The sequence below is a fragment of the Pogoniulus pusillus genome, chromosome 6, assembly GCF_015220805.1.
Source record: "Pogoniulus pusillus isolate bPogPus1 chromosome 6, bPogPus1.pri, whole genome shotgun sequence".
Lineage (NCBI taxonomy): Eukaryota > Metazoa > Chordata > Aves > Piciformes > Lybiidae > Pogoniulus > Pogoniulus pusillus.
Window position 1 is genome coordinate 35,539,527 of NC_087269.1, and position 21,889 is coordinate 35,561,415.

Here is a 21,889-nt window from a genome sequence, read left to right on the forward strand (position 1 = left end):
TGTTTTCTTTCTTAATCACTTGCTAGCATGGTAATTTTTCTGAAAATGTATTCAGACCACAGCCATTTTCTGGCAAAGCAAAGCATGAAATTCACTGCCCTTGGAATCTGCAGATGTATAGAGGGAAGCATACCCTTTCATATTTCGCTGTCAGAAAAGAGTAGTAGCCATGGAGTCATACTTAGATGTTGCGATACTCAAATGAAAACAAAATAACATCTAAAGGATGCCGGTTCTTCTGTCACTTCTGCACTACATTTATTATTTAACTGACAATGTTTAGATAATAATTTGTTATAAAAACCTACATGTGCTTCAGAATAATGTAGGAGGGTGATGCTGAACAGACGGTCATTGTTGCCCATGTGGCTATGGTCTCAGACTCCCTGACAGAGTTTTCTAGGCAGTGAGAAAGCTGTGGAAAAAGCTGGTCAGATTTCCAAGTCTTTCTCAAATTCTTTGCCCTGACTGCTAACCCTGATTTAGGGTGGAAAACAGCTTCTTGAAATATTGCATAAATCATAGAATCAACCAGGTTGGAAAAGACCTCCAAGATCATCCAGTCCAACCTAGCACCCAGCCCTATCCAGTCAACTAGACCATGGCACTAAGTGCCTCATCCAGTCTTTTCTTGAACACCTCCAGGGACTGTGCCTCCACCACCTCCCTGGGCAGCCCATTCCAATGCCAATCACTCTCTCTGTGAAGAACTTCCTCCTAACATCCAGCCTATACTTTCCCCAGCACAACTTGAGGCTGTGTCCCTTTGTTCTATTGCTGGTTGCCTGGGAGAAGAGGCCCCCCCCCCCACCTGGCTGCAGCCTCCCTTCAGGTAGTTGTAGACAGCAGTGAGGTCCCCCCTGAGCCTCCTCTTCTCCAGGCTAAACACCCCCAGCTCCCTCAGCCTCTCCTCATAGGGTTTGTGTTCCAGGCCCCTCACCAGCTTTGTCGCCCTTCTCTGGACACGGTCCAGCTTTTTTTGTACATCTCTTCTTCAAGCTGTTCTATCAATTTAATACATTACACAGACAGTGGAAGAATTTCATAAATTGAAATTTCATCAAGCCTGTGAAGAGGATCTGTAGATCCTGTGGATAATACAATTATTACTTAATTTACATACCTGGGGGCAGTGGAATAGAACTCAGAACTCATGTTGATTTGTATGAACAAGATACAAGACCTACAAGTTTTCTCTGCTATCTTTTGACTTTGGGAGTGAGCTGGGGAACAAATGTTCCTGAACAGTAAACTCACTGGGAACTAGATCTGCTGATTTCTATAAATGAACATTCTGAATATTGACTCTTTGCACAAAGAATCACTCACAGAAACATTCTGGTTGGAAAAGACCCTCAGGATCACCAAGTCCAACCAATATCCTGTTCTACAAGGTTCAACCTAAACCATATCCCTAAGCACCAAATCAACTTTTAAACACATCGAGGGTTGGTGACTCAACCACCTCCTTGGGCAGCCCATTCCAATATCTGACCACTATTTCTGTGAAACTTTTTTTCCTGATGTCTACTCTAAGCCTACCCAGTTGCAGTCTGAGGCCTTTCATAGAATCATAGAATCATAGAATCATAGAATCATAGAATCAGCCAGGTTGGAAGAGACCTCCAAGATCATCGAGTCCAACCTAGCACCCAGCCCTAGCCAGTCAACTAGACCATGGCACTGAGTGCCTCATCCAGTCTTTTCTTGAACACCCCCAGGGACGGTGCCTCCACCACCTCCCTGGGCAGCCCATTCCAATGGGAAATCACTCTCTCTGTGAAGAACTTCTTCCTAACATCCAGCCTATACCTACCCTGGCACAACTTGAGACTGTGTCCCCTTGTTCTATTGCTGGTTACCTGGGAGAAGAGGCCAACCCCCACCTGGCTACAATGTCCCTTCTTCCTTGTGTTATTTGGCAGTACAAAATTGGCCATGCTAGCATATTATTTATTAGCAGAGTTATAATATCAAGAAGAAATATTGCAACAAATTTCCTCATTTATAAATTACAGGATTTGTGAAATTACCTTGTATGTTTTGTAACCAGTGTCATCTGTCAGTGCCTTCCCCAAAATAAAATTGACCCAAGCACTGTTTCTATTTCTGTTTACCTAGCAAGGCCACTTGCATACAGTGACACCCATGTTTCTTTATTAACTCAGTTTTAGCCTGTCATCCATGTCTTTATGTTGTGACTGTAACTGAGATGTTTTTCTCCCGTAGAAATGCTTCCCCATTCAAAAGAGGCTCACTGGGGTTGTACCAGGATACATTGAAGTTAACAGGGTCCAGTGAATACTTATGGGGAGGACAGAGAAAGACAAGGCTGTATCAGATACTGAGTATTTCCTTTTTCCCTTAGTGACTCAGAAATTACTTCTACGTCCTTTTATTTTTTTAATTCAGCATTAACTAAGCAGCCTTTTAGTTATGCCTGAAAACAAAAACATTCCAAGTTCTTCTCCTTCACCTGAATATTAGGGATCTAGAGGAAAATGCTTTCAGCCTAAAGAGTTGTGGGAGAGGGAGAAGGAGGCAGTTACTTTCCAGACAAGATGTGCCAGTAGATCCTAGTTAGCAGAGGTGTCTGGTGCCTGAGAGTGATGCCTGTGAATGAACCAAGCTGGTGAAGCTGCTGTCACATGCTGCAGATGAGGCAGCTTCACTTGTATTAAGCCACATCTCACCCAAACTTGACAATTTCTGTCCCAGATACGCAGGGCTGTGAAAGTGGAGCCTCTGCACAATGTGGCTGCTGCAGTCTCACCTCATTGTTGATTCCTGGGGAGTGCAGGATTAGAATGGGAGAGCAAGTGATCCAGTGGAGGAGGTGGAACCTGTCACTGGGTGATAGGTTGGACTGGATGATCTTGGAGGTCTCTTCCAACCTGGTTGATTCTATGATTCTATATATTAATAGTTTGTTGCTCTGCAGATGGGCTCCAGCATCACCATGTAGCTCTTTGAGCTCAAAGGTGTTCAAACTGTCCCTTGTGTGAAATTAAAACTATATGTTATCCAGTTAAACAAGATATGGGAACTTTATCATCCACTGTTAGACAACTGTTGAGAATATATATACTCCTTGCTTTTTTCCTTTAAATGTTTATCTAGACAATTGGTTAGTATTAGTCTGTCATAAGGCAGCTATTCTCAGTGGCTCACTGAAAATATCTCTGAGGACATGGAATATTCTTAGACAGCAGGTACATGTCTGTGTCTTCTCTGCTAACTCCCATTATTTTGTTACTTCTCAGGTGAAATTCTGCTCCTTTTCCAAATGCACATCATTTCTTTCCTTTGCAAGAACCCAGGCCTGGTTTGTACCAGTGATAGAGGGAATGGTGGTGCCAGGCCTTCTTTTTCCCTGCATTTCACAGGGACCGTGCGGACCCCAGAGGTGACTGCACTGCTCTATTGCATGCCTGTGAAGCTGAAAAATATTTTCCTGTCACCCCTCACTATTTGATCTATACTCTTGCAGTGCATTGCTATCACAGTGAAGTGGTGTCCCTCAGGGATCAGTGCTGGGCCCCATCCTCTTTCACATCTTCATAGATGATCTGGATGAGGGCATCGAGTCAGTCATCAGCAAGTTTGCAGACGACACTAAGCTGGGGGCAGATGTGACTGGGTTGGAGGGCAGAAGGGCTCTGCAGCGGGACCTTGACCACCTGGACAGATGGGCAGAGTCCAATGGGATGGGGTTCAATAGCTTCAAGTGCAGGGTGCTGCACTTTGGCCACATCAACCCCATGCAGAGATACAGGCTGGGGTTGGAGTGGCTGGAGAGCAGCCAGACAGAGAGGGATCTGGGGGTGCTGATTGATACCCGCCTGAACATGAGCCAGCAGTGTGCCCAGGTGGCCAAGAGAGCCAGTGGCATCCTGGCCTGCATCAGGAATGGTGTGGTCAGCAGGAGCAGGGAGGTCATTCTGCCCCTGTACTCTGCACTGGTTAGACCACACCTTGAGTACTGTGTTCAGTTCTGGGCCCCCCAGTTTAGGAAGGACATTGAGATGCTTGAGCGTGTCCAGAGAAGGGCAACGAGGCTGGTGAGAGGCCTTGAGCACAGCCCTACGAGGAGAGGCTGAGGGAGCTGGGATTGGTTAGCCTGGAGAAGAGGAGGCTCAGGGGTGACCTTATTGCTGTCTACAACTACCTGAGGGGTGGTTGTGGCCAGGAGGAGGTTGCTCTCTTCTCTCCGGTGACCAGCACCAGAACAAGAGGACACAGCCTCAGGCTGCGCCAGGGGAGATTTAGGCTGGAGGTGAGGAGAAAGTTCTTCACTGAGAGAGTCATTGGACACTGGAATGGGCTGCCCAGGGAGGTGGTGGAGTCTCCATCCCTGGAGCTGTTCAAGGCAAGGTTGGATATGGCACTTGGTGCCATGGTCTGGCCTTGAGCTCTGTGGTAAAGGGTTGGACTTGATGATCTGTGAGGTTTCTTCCAACCTTGGTGATACTGTGGTACTGTGATCTGGGCCTGCTTTCCAGTGTGGAGAAAGAGCCAGTCCTGGATATCTTCTCTCTTGGCTACTTTTTACTTTGTGTCTGCATTTTAGCACATACCATTAGTAAGAGCCCTCAGGCATGCCTGTTTGGCTCTTCCTCATCTTTGGCATTACATCTGAGCACCTGATTGATGTAAGTAGCATGTTAGCAGAGGGCAGACATTATTTTCCTGTCAAATAAATAATCTGAAAAAAATTGTCATCTTTTATTAAAAAAGGGCCAGAAGAATGTTCCCTGGCTGTGATTTATCACAGTAGATCTCATTTCTGTTTACATCAGGTTCTCAAGTGGACCCCAATCTTTAATGGTCTTGCCCTGCACGCTCACTATCTTATTTCAGAGTAAATGACAAGACAACAGTTTCCTGGGATGCCCTATTTTTCTTTGAAGAAAAGAATAATCACCATTTATCTAAAGAAAGTCTGTGAGCCAGTGGCATGTCCACTGAATGTATAAACAACTGCCCAGAGAGCCTGATTTTCCTCCACACTGATGTAAGGCAGTCTGAGTAGGAGAGATGAAAAGAACTGAAAGGCACAGAAAGGTCAATAGAGATTTTGCTTTGAATGTGATTTTAGTTCTGTTGTACCTGAATATTGCACACTGGAAAAATGCTAGAAGATGAGTAGGAAAGTACTTGATTTGTTATGATGCTTCAGACAGACAAGTCAATCCTTCTTCAGATAAGCAGCAAATCTGACTGGCTGCATTTCCTAAAACTGGACCTGTATTGCAGAAATATAATATGTACCTTTGACCCTTTTTTCTTCAAAAAATGTTTCAATATTTTGCTGCCAAACACGTGGATTTCCTTAGTGTTCCTTTGATTTTTGTCAGTTCAGATATGTGTGCCTGGAAAGTACTGTTAATACAGCATTGTGCTTGAGATATTTCTCCAGGGAGTTCCATTAAATGTGTATAGCCAGAGGGTAAAATTAATCTGAAATTAATAATGTAGAGCACTACCAGGTGTGCTACAAAAATGGGACCTAAAATCTGCCTCAACTAAATTTTTAACACTGTACTGAGAAGGAGTGAGCAAACATTATAAATTCAAGAAATGTTTGGCAAGTCTGCTGCAAGAAGTGTAGACAGCTAAAAGATGTCAACAGGGATTATTGTCATAACACTAAGAATAATGTGTTATCTAGTGTTTAACACTGAACACCATGTAAACAATTAATGATAGAAGAGAAACCACTGTGACTTGCATTCTCAGCTTTGCACTAATCAAAGAAGTTGTGTGTATTGCTTCCCATGGATAAATCTTTTTGACCTTTTTTTGACATTGCCTGCATCATTGTGATGTTTGTGAGATCTTATTTCTGGAAGGAGAGTGAATACAAATGTTTATTTTTCTGCAGTGGGATGAGCCTTGTAGAAGAGATGAGTAATGAGAAACATGATTGCTAAACCTTAGGGTGCAGTGCTGTTGTTCATAACATATAGGCTCATATACAAATGTATAAAATAGTCATAATGCAAAGGCAGCCACTGTGCTTGGCAACTTTATCACAATCACTACTTTCATCAAGTGACACACACTGAAGTTTCATCTGTTTAATAAAATGCCAAGGCATTTTTCAGTCATGATGCAGGAACTGGTAGTGGGAGGTTTCAGTGCACAGTGTTGTGAGACCTCTGTGCATGAAAGAGGTTTCACAGGATGACCTTGCCTATTTTACACCATGCCTGGAAGAACATTCTTTCTTGGTGGAAAAGGTTCGTATTTTGCTACAAGAGACTAGTCTTGAATTAAGTGGAGGGATAATCTGGCCCAATGTGGTGGCCAGCTGGTGTCAGGGGCTAAAGAGCTGTGAGCAGTACAGGCAAAGCTCATTACCTAGGCTGGTCTATGCACCATCAGCAGGGCTGTGTCCCATAGCGGCTGACAGGTCACTGGCACCTGAGCTGGTGAGAAGCAGCAAGGTACTGGTGGCCAGAACGTAACAGAGCTGGGGCTACTACTAATTGCTTCTGGTTTTCATTCTGTGCATGAGCCTTCTAGGAAATAGCTTCTTCACCCATGGAAACAAAGTGTTTTGTTATTTGATTTAATGAGAATAGGACACTCACATTGGCATAGAGAAATTAAAAGTGGCCTGTTTTGCTTGTGAAGGATTTTCCTCTAAGCTTCTGAGACCACAGCAGGTCTCAGATTGAGAAGCAGGGCTGAGTGTTCTCAGTCCCACCTGAAGAGACAATTATTATACATTATATGTTACTGAAACTTTATCTTGCTACTGCTGTTAAATGGCTTAACAATAAGGTATTCTCGTTTCGCTCTGGGCAAAAGTTGTTTCCATTCTGACAGATGTTTCATCTCAGAAGATAGTATCTAAACTAGTTGATCTCATTCACATTTAGAAGTCAAAGGGAAGTTGAACCTATCTTCCTTTTGTCTAAAAAGTTCTCAGAGGCAGGAAAGATTAATCTCTTATTAACATTTGCCTGCAGCTATTTCTAAAATGCTATTTCTAAAATCGGTTTCTGGGAAATTAATTAATCCTGAAGAAAAACATTGAAGGGCTAAGTTCAGTGCAGTGCAGCGTGACCTTTCCGGCTTCCCAGCTCTTTTAAACTCATATAAGACTCATTTTCCTAAGTCACAGAGTGACTATTGCACCAGAACAGCAGTAAATGTGCTAAAATTTCTGGTATTTAAATTGGTTAATCATATTAAAAAGACCCACTTAGACACCAAAGTCCATATAATAATTGAACAGCAAGAGAGCCAGACCAGCCTGCAGGACCCTTTTGCGTCTGTTCTGTGTTCGCTCATCAGGCAGTTCTGTTGAGATCTCACCCTCCAGATCTCTTCAGTGTTACAATCTAATGCTTTAGAGGCACCGAAGCCTCTTCCCCAAGTTATATTGTAAATTCTTTCTCATGGTGTTGAAGTGGATACAAATCACCATCTATGGCGTTCCTATCCTGTCTGATAGGACAACTTCACTAATGCTGCTCCTGCTCTAGAACAGGTATCATTAGCAAAGCCTGTGGCGACAGAGCGTGACTGGCTGTGCTGTGATGCCCTTTGTAGACTGTTCATTCTAAGTGTGAATTAAAGACCTGCAATAATAGATTTTAATGCTAACACTATAAAGGAGTGAATGTCATCACTCCCTGCATGGGGATGTGACATGAAGTATGAAAAACTGAGAACTTGCAAAATAGGTGAAAAAGATGGGACGTGCTATTACTGGATATATTATGCAGACAAGTTTCAGTACTTAAAGAGGAATCATCTGTTGCACAACTAATCATTACTGCCATGATCTGTAGAAGTTAATGGTTCACAAACTGCATGTTAGCCAACAATGTCACATTGGCAAGAAAAAGTGAGAATGTTATGAGAGTCTGCAAAATAAGATAAGGCAGCCTTCTGCTTTACTTCACACTGCCAAGGCCTCCACCATAGCACAGTGTCCAGCTGTGGGCATGCACACTAAGAAAAAGGTAGGATAGTTTTTAGAGACCCTAGAAGACAACAGCAAGAACTACTAAGGCTATAAAAATCATGACCCATGAGGACAGAGCTGAAGAACAGGACTTGAACTAGAAAAGGAGAAAACAGAAGGCAGATGTGAAATTGTTTTTCAGCTATCTAGGAGATAACTGAATCTTCTCCATCTTTCTTACTGTTGGGATAAAATATAATTTGTTTAGCAAGTAAGATACTGGATTAGCAGCCAGGAAAACTTACCGATGACTTGAGTTAGTAAATGATGGAAAAGGATTTTGGAGATGTTATGGAGATGCCTTGCTTCTCTGCTGCAAGCCAGCAGGACAGATCATCAGAAATTGCTTCAAGGGTAATCAGACCTACCTTTGGCAGGAGAGTATCTGAGATGACTCCCTCATGTCAATTCCAGCAGTAGTATCTATAAGTATTATAAATTATACAGGGATGAGAAGGATCAAGTCAGTGCCATGGTAGCAGAAAAAGATAGACACGTTTGGAGTTTCTCAGCTATTGGACCTGAACAATGGTGGATTAATTCAGCTCTCCTATTGATTGTTGCCTGCCTTGCTGCCTGGATAAGATGCCTTGGTCAGCCACAGAAGGCTGGAGCAGGATTTCTGTCAGTCTCAGACTAGAGTTTTACATTAAAAAACAGAGTTTGCCTGATGTGCAACTGATTCTGAGTAGCATTTCAGCTTTCTCCCACATCTGCCAAATTATCTCCTGTGCTCTTCCAGGTTCTGTGAAGTGAAGCTAATTTCATGGTTTATACTGTATAGGCTCCATAGCATGAACATTTTTTTCTTCTGAGTTTGCAGAGGACCTAGCCAAATGCAGCTTCACAGTAGCACAACAAAACTCCACAGTTATAGTGGCATGGAGGGAGTTGTTCCATCACTAAACATTTTTTTTCTTTAGCTTTCTTGTGGCTCCATACATCTCACATACAGTGACAGCATAGAGAAAGAGCAATCTCTAAGCAAGCCTAGCAGACTGACAGCTTCTTAGTTCTACTCACTGCAGGGCAGCCACATGCCAAATATTAAAAAGAGTGCTTTAAAAACACCGAAATGAGCAATAACATCTGTGAGGCACTAACAGTGAAGGCAGTAAACAAAACAAAATTAAGCAGAATACACCAAGGGTGGTAGTTTTTTTGTGCTTATTCCCCTTAAGGTATAAATAATTTCGTAGATGATTGACACATAAGACTGAATTAATCTGAAAAGCTTACTTATTTGCATCCTTTGAAAACTGTTGGCCATACATAAGCCTGAGGAAGTTACATAACTGTCATCCAGAGTTGTGCATTCAAGTACTTATCAAATAAGTTTCAAAAAATGACGTCTCTTAATACCTCTGTAAGAAGCACTTTGTAATTCTGCAAGAAGATAACAAGCCTGTTATTCCTCTACATATTCTGAGAACATAGATATTTACCTCTTCTGTCTAAATACAGCAACCTAGATACTCTGTTCTTCTCTTGAACAACAGTCACAATTAGTTTCCTTATAGTTCTTTTGTGCTTCCATCTTTATCTTCAGGTCGATTGTTTGATCTTGATGGTGGAGTTTTCTTAACCTAGAAAGCGCAGTCTAGTGGTGCAAGTGCAAAAGGCTGAAGTTTAAATGTGTCACTGCCACTGTTGTTTTTTCTTTATACTAAGCTTTTGCCCCAGGCTCCCAGCTTCAGGTATAAATTGTACAAAAAGGGGAATTAAATACCTGCGACTTGACTCTTTTGAAAATTCATTCCTGTGTGACTCTTATTGTATGATCTGTTACAAACCACTACTTCTTGCAGCTTGCTTGGAATCCAGAAGTGGGAATTATGCCTTAAATGCACATTGAAAGGTTCAGCATTAACATGAGGCCTGTAAAAAATGTCCAGCAGCAATGTAGGCAACGTAACTGGCATCTCCTGAGAACAGATTCGCTGGAAGAAGAGTTCCTTTTATGGTAGTTTGAGAAACTAAAATTAAGACCTGCTGTTCTGTCAACTGTTAGCAGATGTGGCATCTGTCCTCCTCCTATTGTCTGAAGCAGGAAGCAGAGCTTAGCAATTTTCTTAGGTGATCTGGGAGGTTCTATGCCACAATAGCTTCTGCTGCCGTGGCTTTCCATACACTTCGGCATGTAATGTGGATAATATTTTGTGGTGGAAGGCCCAAATTATACCCAGAATACATATTCAAGACATGTCCTAAACAATTACCTGAATACCCACCTTGCCCCCCCCACTTCCTCCTTCGTTCTTCTGGGGTGGAAGAAGCGAGAAAGCAGACAAAGGCTCGGCACCTCTCAGTCTACTGCTGAGCCCCTCTATTTCGCCTTGTTTTGCAGCCTGCTTTGTCTTTGGTAAACACAGGTCACGGATGCTAGGCACCTGCATCTCCTTTTCTTCGGTGAAACAACTTAGGATTGGTTCTAGGGGTGCTTTTATCTATTGCTATTGGCCAAAGACACTGGTCAAAATGCTTTAAAACCTAGCAAACTTGTTTGTTTGCTGCCACTGGCTTTGTTTGGTTCGCTACCTGTTGGTCTCGCATGCCTCTGCACCGCGTAGCTGGACACTTGCCTCCCTCACCGACAGCAGACCTGACCCTGCCTGTCTTCCGCACTGAGCTGAGGGACTGAAATGGCTTGCCCCACGCTGGGATACAGCTGCCCACCTCAGCTCTGCAAGCTCTGGCTGAGTCTAGGCAACGACCTAACAACGGCCTAGCAACTAGTTGTGATGCGAAGACCTGCCGGCCCACCACTCAAGCCCGAGGACTGACTCTTTTGTTATACACTGAACACGATCAGACGGCTCCAGCCCACAAACCTGGATCTTGCTTCGCCCAGGTGGCTGAGCACTCCAACGACCTCCTGAGAGCCACGGAGGATTTGCCTGGCGGCCGTGGATCTTCTCAGACAAGCTGCTCAATCTGAGCTTCACAAGCAGCAAAACCCCACTGCATCATCACCGCGTGGAAGGGGCTATATTAATCCTCGTTTATGCTCCTGTACATGCTTTTGGATTACAAATATTGAGACTCTAATCAGTGTGAAAAATGGTACCCGTGTCAATAAAAGAATGGCAAAGCAGAATATAAAAATATGACAATATGAGAATGGCAAAGCAGGGTGTGTCGGAGCTAACTAAGGTGGAGATGTTGAAAGCTACAAGCGATAACACAAAACACTGCGGAAAGATAGCCCCCTGTCAATATGGGACGTGAGTAAAACGGGAACAGGCGTGTGTCAGAGCTAAGGAAGCTGGAGACGTTGGAACCTTCGGGTGATAACACAAAGCGCTGTGAGGAGATAGCGACCTGTCAATGGGGGATGTAAACAAAACAGGGGTGTGCCAGGGCTAACTGCAGCAAAGCCAGGGACGAATGAATAACAGAAAAGCACTATGAGCATGGTAGATAAGAAACTAAAAAGCGCACGCACATGAAGACACAAAGAGCTGAGTCATAAGGACACCTGAGGAAGACTCGTTACTTCAGCCCCAAGACCACCAGAGAGACCCCCAGGAGGATTAACACGCATGTGTAAAAGTTCCAGGAAAGACTGCAACTGTTTCGGGAAATGATAAAATGTGTATTAAACTGCTTTGTGAATATGTATCTGAGCGGGAAATAAAAACCCTGCAACCGCATGTGTACAGTGCGCAGCTGTGGAAATAAACTCCCCTGTGCCCAGCGCTGCTCCCTGCTTGCTAAAATAAAACTCCTTAAACTTATCACTAAGTTTTTGGTGGCTCAATTTTAACATCAGTGAGTAAACTAACTCTATTTTCTGAAGTTTGTGAAAGTTTATGTTTAACCTTCAAGCAGCAGTTTATGCTGCAAGACTCTCCAGTTGCAAACATTCTCTAAAACCTGTCCTAAATCATTTAAATGGAATCTGACTCTATATATACATTCTGCAAAATTAGTTTTACCAACCGCATATTACAGTCTCTCTGTGTTAATTGTAAACAAGTTTGGGGAAATCTCCTTGATGTATATTTAATAAACTCTTTGCTAAGTTTTATATCGGCCTCGTTACAACTAACTTCTAACCCAGATTCAAACCCCTCCTTAACGTATTTTTATAGTAAAAAGAACACATACAAATGAGGCCAGTAAATGTGGATTCTCTGGTGCCATAACGTCACTTAAGCACTACTGTTTTTATTCCTCAGTACACGGCTAGCAGCAGCAAAAGAAGTGTGTGTGACTCCCTGTGTGTGCATGCAGGAGTCACATGGTTGTTTGGAAACAAAGGCTAACTGGTTTGTTTTGCTCCTCCTCCAGTAGCTGTGATAGATAGGCATGCAATTTCCACATTCATGACTCTTTCTTTAAATTGTTCTATTCATGTGCTCAGCAGGGGTGTGGGGAGAACAGGTGTGTACTTGATAGACTACTGGTATTTAAGTGGTGATCTGGGAAGTGTTAGGTTTATGTTTTCTCCTTTTTATTATGAGCAGTCTTGTCTCTTATTCCCTCTTCCCTACTGCCTTTTATTTCATTTTTAATACCCAGTTGTTTCAATGTCTTCATGCATCTGTTTCTTAACTTCAGTACATTTTAACTTCTTCCCCTGACGTAGGTTACTTGTTTATGTATATACTAGGCATTTAAGACTGAATTGTTTTAATGACTGTTTGGCTTCTCTTTGGTAAAATGTGAGGACATCTGTGTCTGCGTAACCCGTGTCTCTTTAGTCTCTCCCTCAGTGATGTGGGGAGTGTAGAGCCTAAGAGACCAAGACCATGTCCATCAGACCTAGCTTTCGGAAATCTGTCATCCCTTCTCCGTTTCTCTCTGGAATCTCTTGATTTTTGGGCTCTTTTAGGTTGTTATATTACTTAACTCAGCAATAATCCTTTAATTAAAGAAAAAAAAAAGGATCAAATTTGACAGGTCATATTTGATTTACACACGTATTCTTCAGAAGTTCTTCTTGTAAGGTGAGCCCCACTGTGGAGAGAATGAGATGGTGGAGAGCCAGATTTGAAAGGAGAGTCATAGCAGGAAGCCAAGAGCCTCTATCTCCTGCATAAAGACTGCAGGACTGCCAGGAAAGGCATGGGATGGCTAAGCAGACCTTGTGACTGAAGAGTTCTGGAGACAGTATGGGCTGCTATTCAGAAAGTTAGTGAGTTCATTAAAATCAGGGACACATTTGCTTTGGGCTTTCAGTGAAAGGTTACAAGTTTTATTCAGACAAAATCAGCCTTCTTTCATTTAAAGATCTTTCATTCATTATGGGGAGTACCCTCTGCAGAAGGTTTAGATAGCTCTAGCTCAGAGCATTGGCCAGGTTTTTCTCTCTCTTTCTGTCAGCTCTCATACTAATTATGGTACTCTGCTTCCTCACAAGCAGGTGTTTGTTCAGATGTCGCACACCACTCTATGTGGCTTTCCTCCAAGATAAAATCCTTTGGCATTTTATTGCCTCGGGGATTCCCCCTGCTTTCCTACCATACTAGCAATCTGTAGGCCATCTTCCGTCTCCTCCTGTCTGGAGCACTATAGGTGAAATGAAATGTTGAATTTTGATGTGGCTCTTTGTAGCCTTAATCTCTTGATCAAGAACTCATAAGTGATACACATGTGCATTGCTTCTAGCTATACCTTTGGTTTGGTAAAAACCCCACGCTGTTCACATATGTTGAGTCTTATACATAAAATGTATAGCAGAACTCTTTCCTCACTGAAACACTGTGGGCAGTTTAGAGCATAACTGGATGTTACAGATACTTCCCCTCAGCCAGCACATCAACAAAAAGTTCTAAATCCAGGAATATACTAAATAACAAGTTGGTAGCACTTGCCAGAGTTGCTTCATTGGTTTAGGAGGCTTGCTGAATCCAGTCCCAAAGGAAATTAAAATCTGAAACTGTGGCTGAAGGTGAAGAATGTACATGTGTAAGTCTGCTCATTTTTTGAGGCATTGCTTTGCTTTATTTCCAGGATTTGTTTACATCTAGAAGATGAATGCTGGATTAACTTTTTTGATGGGAAAAGAGCATACCATTTCAGGTAAGCGAACTAAGACAAGAAATGTACCTTCAAGCCAGCTCATCAAGTTCTAGCTAAATAATATAATGTTTCTCAAGTCTCTCAACTTGACATTGTATAAGCTGAGTTCTTGAAGAGCAAAGACAGTCAATTTGGTAAATCTACTGTCAGTAAAATACAGTTTGACTAAGGTAAGAAATATGCATTAATGTAATAATGAATTTCTGTATAAAAAAGATTCTAAACCTTTCATTTAAAAATCTTTCTAATTAAAATATAGAGAAAATACTTATTTAAAGTTCATCTATTTTCTGATTTTCTTGTGTCATAATTGAAGTACAAATGAAATAAGTCTTAAGCGCAATGAGTAATTTTAGTAGCAGTTGGATTTAAAAAGTAGTGGAAAGCAACTAAGTCATATGTCAAATCTCTTCAGATCTTAAGTTAATAATATTGAAAATCCTGTAGGTCACGTTTACTTCTATGAAATTACCATGCAAAACCAGCAGCAGGCAAAATGTGATATGCATAATTGAAGCAAGTTAAATGATAGGAAGACTGCCTTGAACAAATAGCTACAAGGGACATGTACTTATACATAACCATTAGTGTAACTCCATAAGTCTACTTAATTAGACTTAATTACACTACTGCAGAAGTCAACTCAGAAGCTGTGAGATGTGAAAAGAGGCATTTTTACATATTGCTGTAGGGATCATTGTATTTATGCAAGACATTGACATGGCTGTACTCTAAAGGGCTAATTGAAACAATTGCTTTTGACTACACTAGCAATATGGAAAGAAAGCAACTAAAGCACTGCCAAATGCCGCAGGACTGCTCAGAAATCAGAGCTGTCATCTGCTCTGATTTGCATGTCATATCAAAAGCATTCTAATGCCTGGCACCAAACTTTTTGTTCAAAGAAACACACACACTCAACCCTACATCTCATCAGAAGACTTTAATTTCACCATGAATAAAACATTGCCCAGTCCTGTCAACATGGCTGGAAAAAAACAGCGATAAACTATTGCTACCCTGAATCACCTGGCTGGAAAGGGTTAGAGCTTGACATTGTTATCACTTACATTGACAGATGTCTTAAGAGACTTTGTGACAGTGGTATAGCTGCAGTGAAGAGCTGGTCTGATACCAGTATTGAGTCTACAGTTTTTCCAAACCACTAAAGACAGGGTAGGATTGCAAATACTGGAGTGAAAAACCCCAACATTTTATAAAGTTAAGTGTTTAAAGTTCTCTCCAAGATGTATTTTTCCAAACAGAATAATTGCTAAATACAATCCTTTTTGCTAAATACAATCATTTTCTAAAGACAATATCAGACCTTCCAGCACTGTCTCACGCTACAGTTTGGGTGGCTGAAGAACTAATTGTATGGTCCAGGCTCTGAAGGCAATTGTTAACAGAACATACCCATAGGCCCATGACAGCTGTACCATGGGGGCAACTCCTGAACCCAGTCTTGTTAGCATCTTTGTCAGTGGCCTGGAAGAGGTAATACGAGTGCAGACTAAGCAGGTTTCCAAATGAGAAGCACAAGGGCACAAAAGAAAACAAGTCCTGCAGCCGGGAAGAAAGAACCTGAAGCAATTGTGTGGGCTGGAGCAGCCTGCCTTGCTAGGGAGCAGCTCTGCTGAAAGAGACCTGGGTGTCCTGGCAGAGAGTAAACTGGCCATCAACTTGTGGTGTGTGTGCCCTTGCAGCAAAGAAGGCCAACAGCATTTCAGGCAGTACAAGCCAGGACAGAGTTAGAAGACTGAAGGAAGTACTTGACACGTGTGAGACTGCATCTGGAAGCTCTGTCCAGTCTCATTCCTAGCAATACAGGACAGATGTTGATAAAGCAAAGCAATTTAGCAGAGGGCTGCCAAGATCCTTGGGGGGCTTGAGCATTTGTCTTTTAAGATGAGGCTAAGGAAATGGTTCTTGTTATCTAGAATTGGGATGGTTTTAGAAGCACCTAACAGCAGTCAACTGGAACCTTGGAGGAGATTACAAATGCCCTTTCACAGTGGTGCATAGAAGCAGGGCATGAGGCAATGGGTGTTAATTGGAACAAAAGATGACTAAAATAAAAACCAGTTCAGTAGTGAAGCAGGCTGCCCAGAGTAGTTTTGCAACTTCCATCTTTGAAAGATTCCATGAAACAGCTAGATAAAGCCCTGAGGAATCTGGTCTGATCCCATCACTGATCCTTCTTTGAGAAACAGGTCAGACTTCAACCCTTAAGAGGTCTGTTCCAAACTTGGTTAGTGGTTCTGTGGTTTCATGATAATTTTTAAAGCTAGGTTTTCTGAGTGTTCACACAGTCCTAAATTTCAGGAGTTCACTCAGGGAAATAATGCAGAAGATAAGTGGAGCAGATTGAGATTAAAACAAACAAACAAAAAAACTTTTATCAGAAGCAACCAGGATTTCTGGAACATTCTTGTTTGTTTGTTGGTCTTTCTTATTCCCCCCCAACCCCCCCAAAAATCAGATAATGACTCAGGAATCATGCAGAGCTGCAGAAGGAAACAATGCTGCCTCTGAACTGCGTATCATTCTACTTTTCTCTTCTTCTACTTACATTCCTCACAGCTCTGGATATGAACCTTCTCCATGGGAAAAGTTATGAAGTGTGATGGGGAAAGGAGAGAATTAAGGGGATCCTGATTTACTAAGACAGAATTCTACACATGTCCAATACTGCTTCCTCCTAATTAATGCAGTTAAGAGTATATAAGACATACATCTAATTAAAATGAGAATTATTACTCTCAGGAAGGTTGACATCTAGTAATAATAACAATAAAAGATAAAGTGCCTTTCTATGCTTAAAGCTTTAAGTGAATAATTTTAGTAGCTCCTTTAATGCAAAGTAACTGTAAATTTGCAACCCTGGGCCAGCTCTTCAAGTGCTGTGAAGTGGCATGTATCCACTGACCATTGTGAGGTAAATCCCAGTAGAGCATGAAGACCTAAACTCCCTTCTAGGCAAAAGGAGCAGGTAAATGTTCCTATACGTGGCAAAAACCTGACAAAGATCTTGTCTGAGTGTAGAGTATTGCCAAAGACCTTGCTCAAAAAAAAAAAAAAAAATAGATTAGGAAGTCACTTTTGGGGCTGAGCAAAAGAAAAGGTAGGTAGGTAGGTTGTCTGTCTGTTTGTTTGTTTGTTTTTACTCTGATCAGAAATAAACACATTGATGAGCTAAAGAGACCATCTGGCTCCTAGACTCCCAAAGTATGAGAGGTCCTGAGGCTGAAATTTCTTCTTTAGTAAAAAGCATTCACCCTACCTGTCACTAAGTAATAGAAAAATATGGCCAAAATTAAAATTTATTAGAGCAGAAGAAGCAGCTGGAATTGTGAAGTCCAGAGAGGTGAAATAAACTGACTCAGGATAAATTGATAAAACACCTCAAGAAGATGAAGGGTGTATTTAATGGAAAAAAAACCCTGCCAACAGTTATCACTATACTGAACTGAGAATTGACATTGGAGTAGATACCTGTTCTTACACAGAGGAGGAAAAAAGGTTCAGGACCTTTTCTCCAGGGCATGGGCATAGGAATTCTGACTTACCAGTCTGAAGGAGCATTAGGGAAGGAAGCCTTTGAGCGTGTCCAGAGAAGGGCGATGAGGCTGGTGAGAGGCCTTGAGCACAGCCCTACGAGGAGAGGCTGAGGGAGCTGGGATTGGTTAGCCTGGAGAAGAGGAGGCTCAGGGGTGACCTTATTGCTGTCTACAACTACCTGAGGGGAGGTTGTGGCCAGGAGGAGGTTGCTCTCTTCTCTCAGGTGGCCAGTGCCAGAACAAGAGGACACAGCCTCAGGCTGCGCCAGGGGAGATTTAGGCTTGAGGTGAGGAGAAAGTTCTTCACTGAGAGAGTCATTGGACACTGGAATGGGCTGCCCAGGGAGGTGGTGGAGTCGCCGTCCCTGGAGCTGTTCAAGGCAAGATTGGACGTGGCACTTGGTGCCATGGTCTAGCCTTGAGCTCTGTGGTGAAGGGTTGGACTTGATGATCTGTGAGGTCTCTTCCAACCTTGGTGATACTGTGATACTTTCTGGGAGAGTGCTAGGAATGTGCTGTTGTGTCTAAAAGCTAAGACAAAGTTTATTTAATCTAGAAAGAATCAGCAAACACAAAAAGGAAAATAAAGACTGTTCCAATGGACAGTCACATCTGAAATGTTTTCAAATAAATTTTAACCAATGTTCTCCACTGCCTTCTATAAATTCTCTGTCTGAATGAACTGTAAAGTCTCCTTGTGATTGCTAGACTGGAAAATAATATGAATAATCCAAAGACATTCATTGATGCTAGGTTTTAATCATAAAATGATAACAGAACTGTAATAAATGTTAGGAGGATGATATTAGACTTCAATATCTTATTTCATTGTACTACTGTAAGAAATAATGTTATTTAATGATAACTTTATGAAGAGCATGAATTCAGCAAGTAAGTCCTGTAGTACTGGTATTGGATTAGTATACATCACCAAGTCACTTAGATGTTCTGTCTACAATCAAGGCCCAATTCTTGTGGGGGGCTTCTGATTACAGTGAGAGAGTCCAAACCCCAAAGACCTTCCTGGAAGAGAGTAAAACTGACAGTGGTAGTGAAATGATAGTGTCAAATGAAATTTCTAGTGCATGTCCATGTGCACATTGTGTACTAATGTCCTGGGGGTTTTGACTGGAGAATTTTAAATACTCTTGATTTTTGGCAGTACTTGTCATGTGCCCAAGGTCAAATGTTTTAATCTTTCCAGGTATTTTAAAGACCTTTCACGTGTTAATTCATGTTCTTATGCCACCTAATGATTTTTTTGGGAACTATGCATGTTGCTTGCAGATTTTAAAATAAGTTTTCCAAAGATAATGTACACAATGAAGGGCAAGTTTCATAGGCTCCTTAGTTGGTTTTCCTGCATGAGCTTGCAACTTAGGAGGCTGCAGATGGTAAGTGGGAATGACTGGCTGCTATTTGTTTCTTTTTGGCTAGAAGAATCAAGTTTAGGAATAAGTTCCATGGATTTTAGGAGACTCAGAAAAGCAATTAATGTGGTCTGGTTTATTTATTACACTTGTCAGGCATTTATGTAATGTGAAATCAGATCAGTGTGGCATACGTCAGATCTGGTTTGCACGCTCTAGTTACACAATTTATTTGCTCCATGCATATAACCAAAGCATACAGAGCTCACTGTACTGTAGGGGAGGGCAAAACTAAGCAGCCTTGATTTTGTCTGTGACTCTGTAAGAAAATACATTCCTGAGCTACCTCTCTGCAAATAAAATCATATATTGGATTAAGGCATGCATCCAGCTTTTTGTGGTAACTCTAAATTTTGCACCTCCACTTTGGTTGTTGCACTGATCCACAGAGGCTTACCCAGTGGTAATCAGTACATCAGAGTCTGCTCATCAGAACCCGCTTGACGTGGAAACTTGATGCTTTAGAGGGCTGCTTCATCCCCAGTAAAGATTTTGTTCAAAGAACTTTAGCCTTTTCCATTTTCAGAATGAAGTAATGTATATGGAACAAGGCAAATTAGAGCTCTTCTTCAAGTCTTGATTCTGACCAGAGAGATTTTTTGAGAAATGTTGAAATTCAAGGTCTTCCAAAAGCAGCCAGGCAGAAAGGGGCCTGGGGATACTGGTAGATAGTAGCTGAAGATGAGCCAGCAGTGTGCCCAGGTGGCCAAGAGATCCAATGGCATCCTGGCCTGGATCAGGAACAGTGTGGCCAGCAGGACAAGGGAGGTTATTCTGCCCCTTGTACTCAACACTGGTCAGGCCACACCTTGAGTACTGTGTCCAGTTCTGGGCTCCTCAATTCAAGAGAGTTGTTGAGGTGCTGGAATGTGTCCAGAGAAGGGTGACAAAGCTGGTGAGGGGCCTGGAACACAAACCCTATGAGGAGAGGCTGAGGGAGCTGGGAGTGTTTAGCCTAGAGAAGAGGAGGCTCAGGGGTGACCTCATTGCTGTCTACAACTACCTGAAGAGAGGCTGTAGCCAGGTGGGGGTCAGTCTCTTCTGCCAGGCAACCAGCAATAGAACAAGGGGACACAGTCTCAAGTTGTGCTGGGGGAGATCTAGGCTGGATATTAGGAGGAAGTTCTTTCCAGAGAGAGTGATTTGCCATTGGAATGGGCTGCCCAGGGAGGTGGTGGAGTCGCCATCCCTGGAAGTGTTCAAGAAAAGCCTGGATGAGGCACTTGGTGCCATGGTCTAGTTGACTGACTAGGGCTGGGTGCTAGGCTGGACTGGATGATCTTGGAGGTCTCTTCCAACCTGGTTGATTCTATGTTTCTATTTTAAAGGGAATTATTTATGTATATATTTATGGTTGGTTTTCAGAAAACTTATATTTATTTCTCCAAATGCAGCTTAATAGGAATCTATGAAAAAAGACTTTCATCAGAATATTGCCTATAAAGACTCAGATCTTTAGCTCTAAATCATTCCTCTGAAAATATGCAGTTGGTCTTTTATACTGGTCTTTTTATACTGTTATTGCTCACAGCTATACTAAGCTCATCAGTAACTGGTGGCACAGAGGTTCGATTCAGATGTAAATTAAAAGTGTTGTTATTAAACTCCAGGAACTAATCTTTTGTAGGACACATCAACATTTCCAAAATTTAAAACAATACTTTAGAAGATGAGTCACTGAACTTATCCTGAAGCCTCGTCCTGCTTAGTACACTAAGCAGTTTAAAAGCCCATCTGGTCCTGGCCCTAAGCAACATTCTCAAGTTGACCCTGCTTTGAGAAGGGTGGCTGGATTTGCCAGTCTCCTGAGGTGTCTTCCAGTGTCATCTATTCTTTGATTCTGTAAAGTCTTGATACTTGCCCCTCTGGTGCTATTGTGGTTTTGTAAGGAAGCAGTTGAGGCAAGTTACTGTAAAAATTTGAATTTTAGGAAAGCCTCAACCCATTTTCAGTAAATGACTTGAACTGAATTGGTATAGTTCCCCATATAGTATTTTTGTTAATTAAACCAAACACTTTTTCGTTAAGATTCTTCAACTGCAGCCATCTTAAAGGAAAATTATGTATGCAGTAGCATCAAAATGTTCTTGCCATAACTAGACAGCAATTTCTCTTGCTGATGGAGCACTCCATCATGAAAACAAGGAGACAAATTCTGCACTGTTTTGTACCTGGCAGAACTCCATGACCTTCATTAGGTGGATTTATCTTGAGTGTAGCAGATTTTCAGATGTTGTAGAAATGTGACATAAAAAGGCATCTAGATGTGAGAAATCAAAACATAAAAATCTACTAGCTCTGGCCCCCTAAAAATAAAGCGATACTGCTGGGGGTGCTCCAGATGTGGGAGGCTGAATTCACTGAATTAATCCTGAACTTGGATTAGGATAGCAAGAATTCCAGAACTGTTTTGGACAGACAGACAACATTTTTGAAATGACTTGCAAGAAGGAGCTTTTATTGGAACTGTGAGCAAGTATAGTATTTCTCCTATCACAACAGAAACTAATATATTGTACTTTTGCCCAGTGTTCCAAAAGAGATAAAAATAAACCTGATAAAAGCCAGGGCAGAAAGTTTAAACTACTTTTTGACCTTTCAGGCATAGCACTCTGGACAGGCAGAATCTATATGGCCTCAGTGCTACATGTATGCTAGTGAGCACCCTGCTTGACAGGTTGTCAGCATCTTAAACAGGGCAAGGTTCTTTTGAAAATTCCAGCACTTGTCTGCTGGGTGCCAGTGCCAGGAGCCAGTCCTGGGGATTAGCTGAAGTGCTTCATTTTTTGGTGATGTCTGTCACAATGCTATATACGCCTGTAGGTCCACAAACTAATGATGCTTACATGTCCTTCCTTCCACTTTGATCCAAAGAGATGAGTGAAAATGAA

The 21,889-nt window shown here is 42.0% G+C and overlaps 1 long non-coding RNA gene across 1 annotated transcript in view; it reads left to right on the forward strand.

Annotated features, from left to right (window-relative positions):
• Nucleotides 1-21,889, forward strand: part of LOC135176284 (uncharacterized) — an 81,600-nt gene that overhangs the window by 53,301 nt on the left and 6,410 nt on the right. The window contains exon 3 of the long non-coding RNA XR_010302599.1: nt 13,940-14,008. This is a non-coding gene — a long non-coding RNA (uncharacterized LOC135176284). The remainder of the gene's footprint in view (nt 1-13,939; nt 14,009-21,889) is intronic.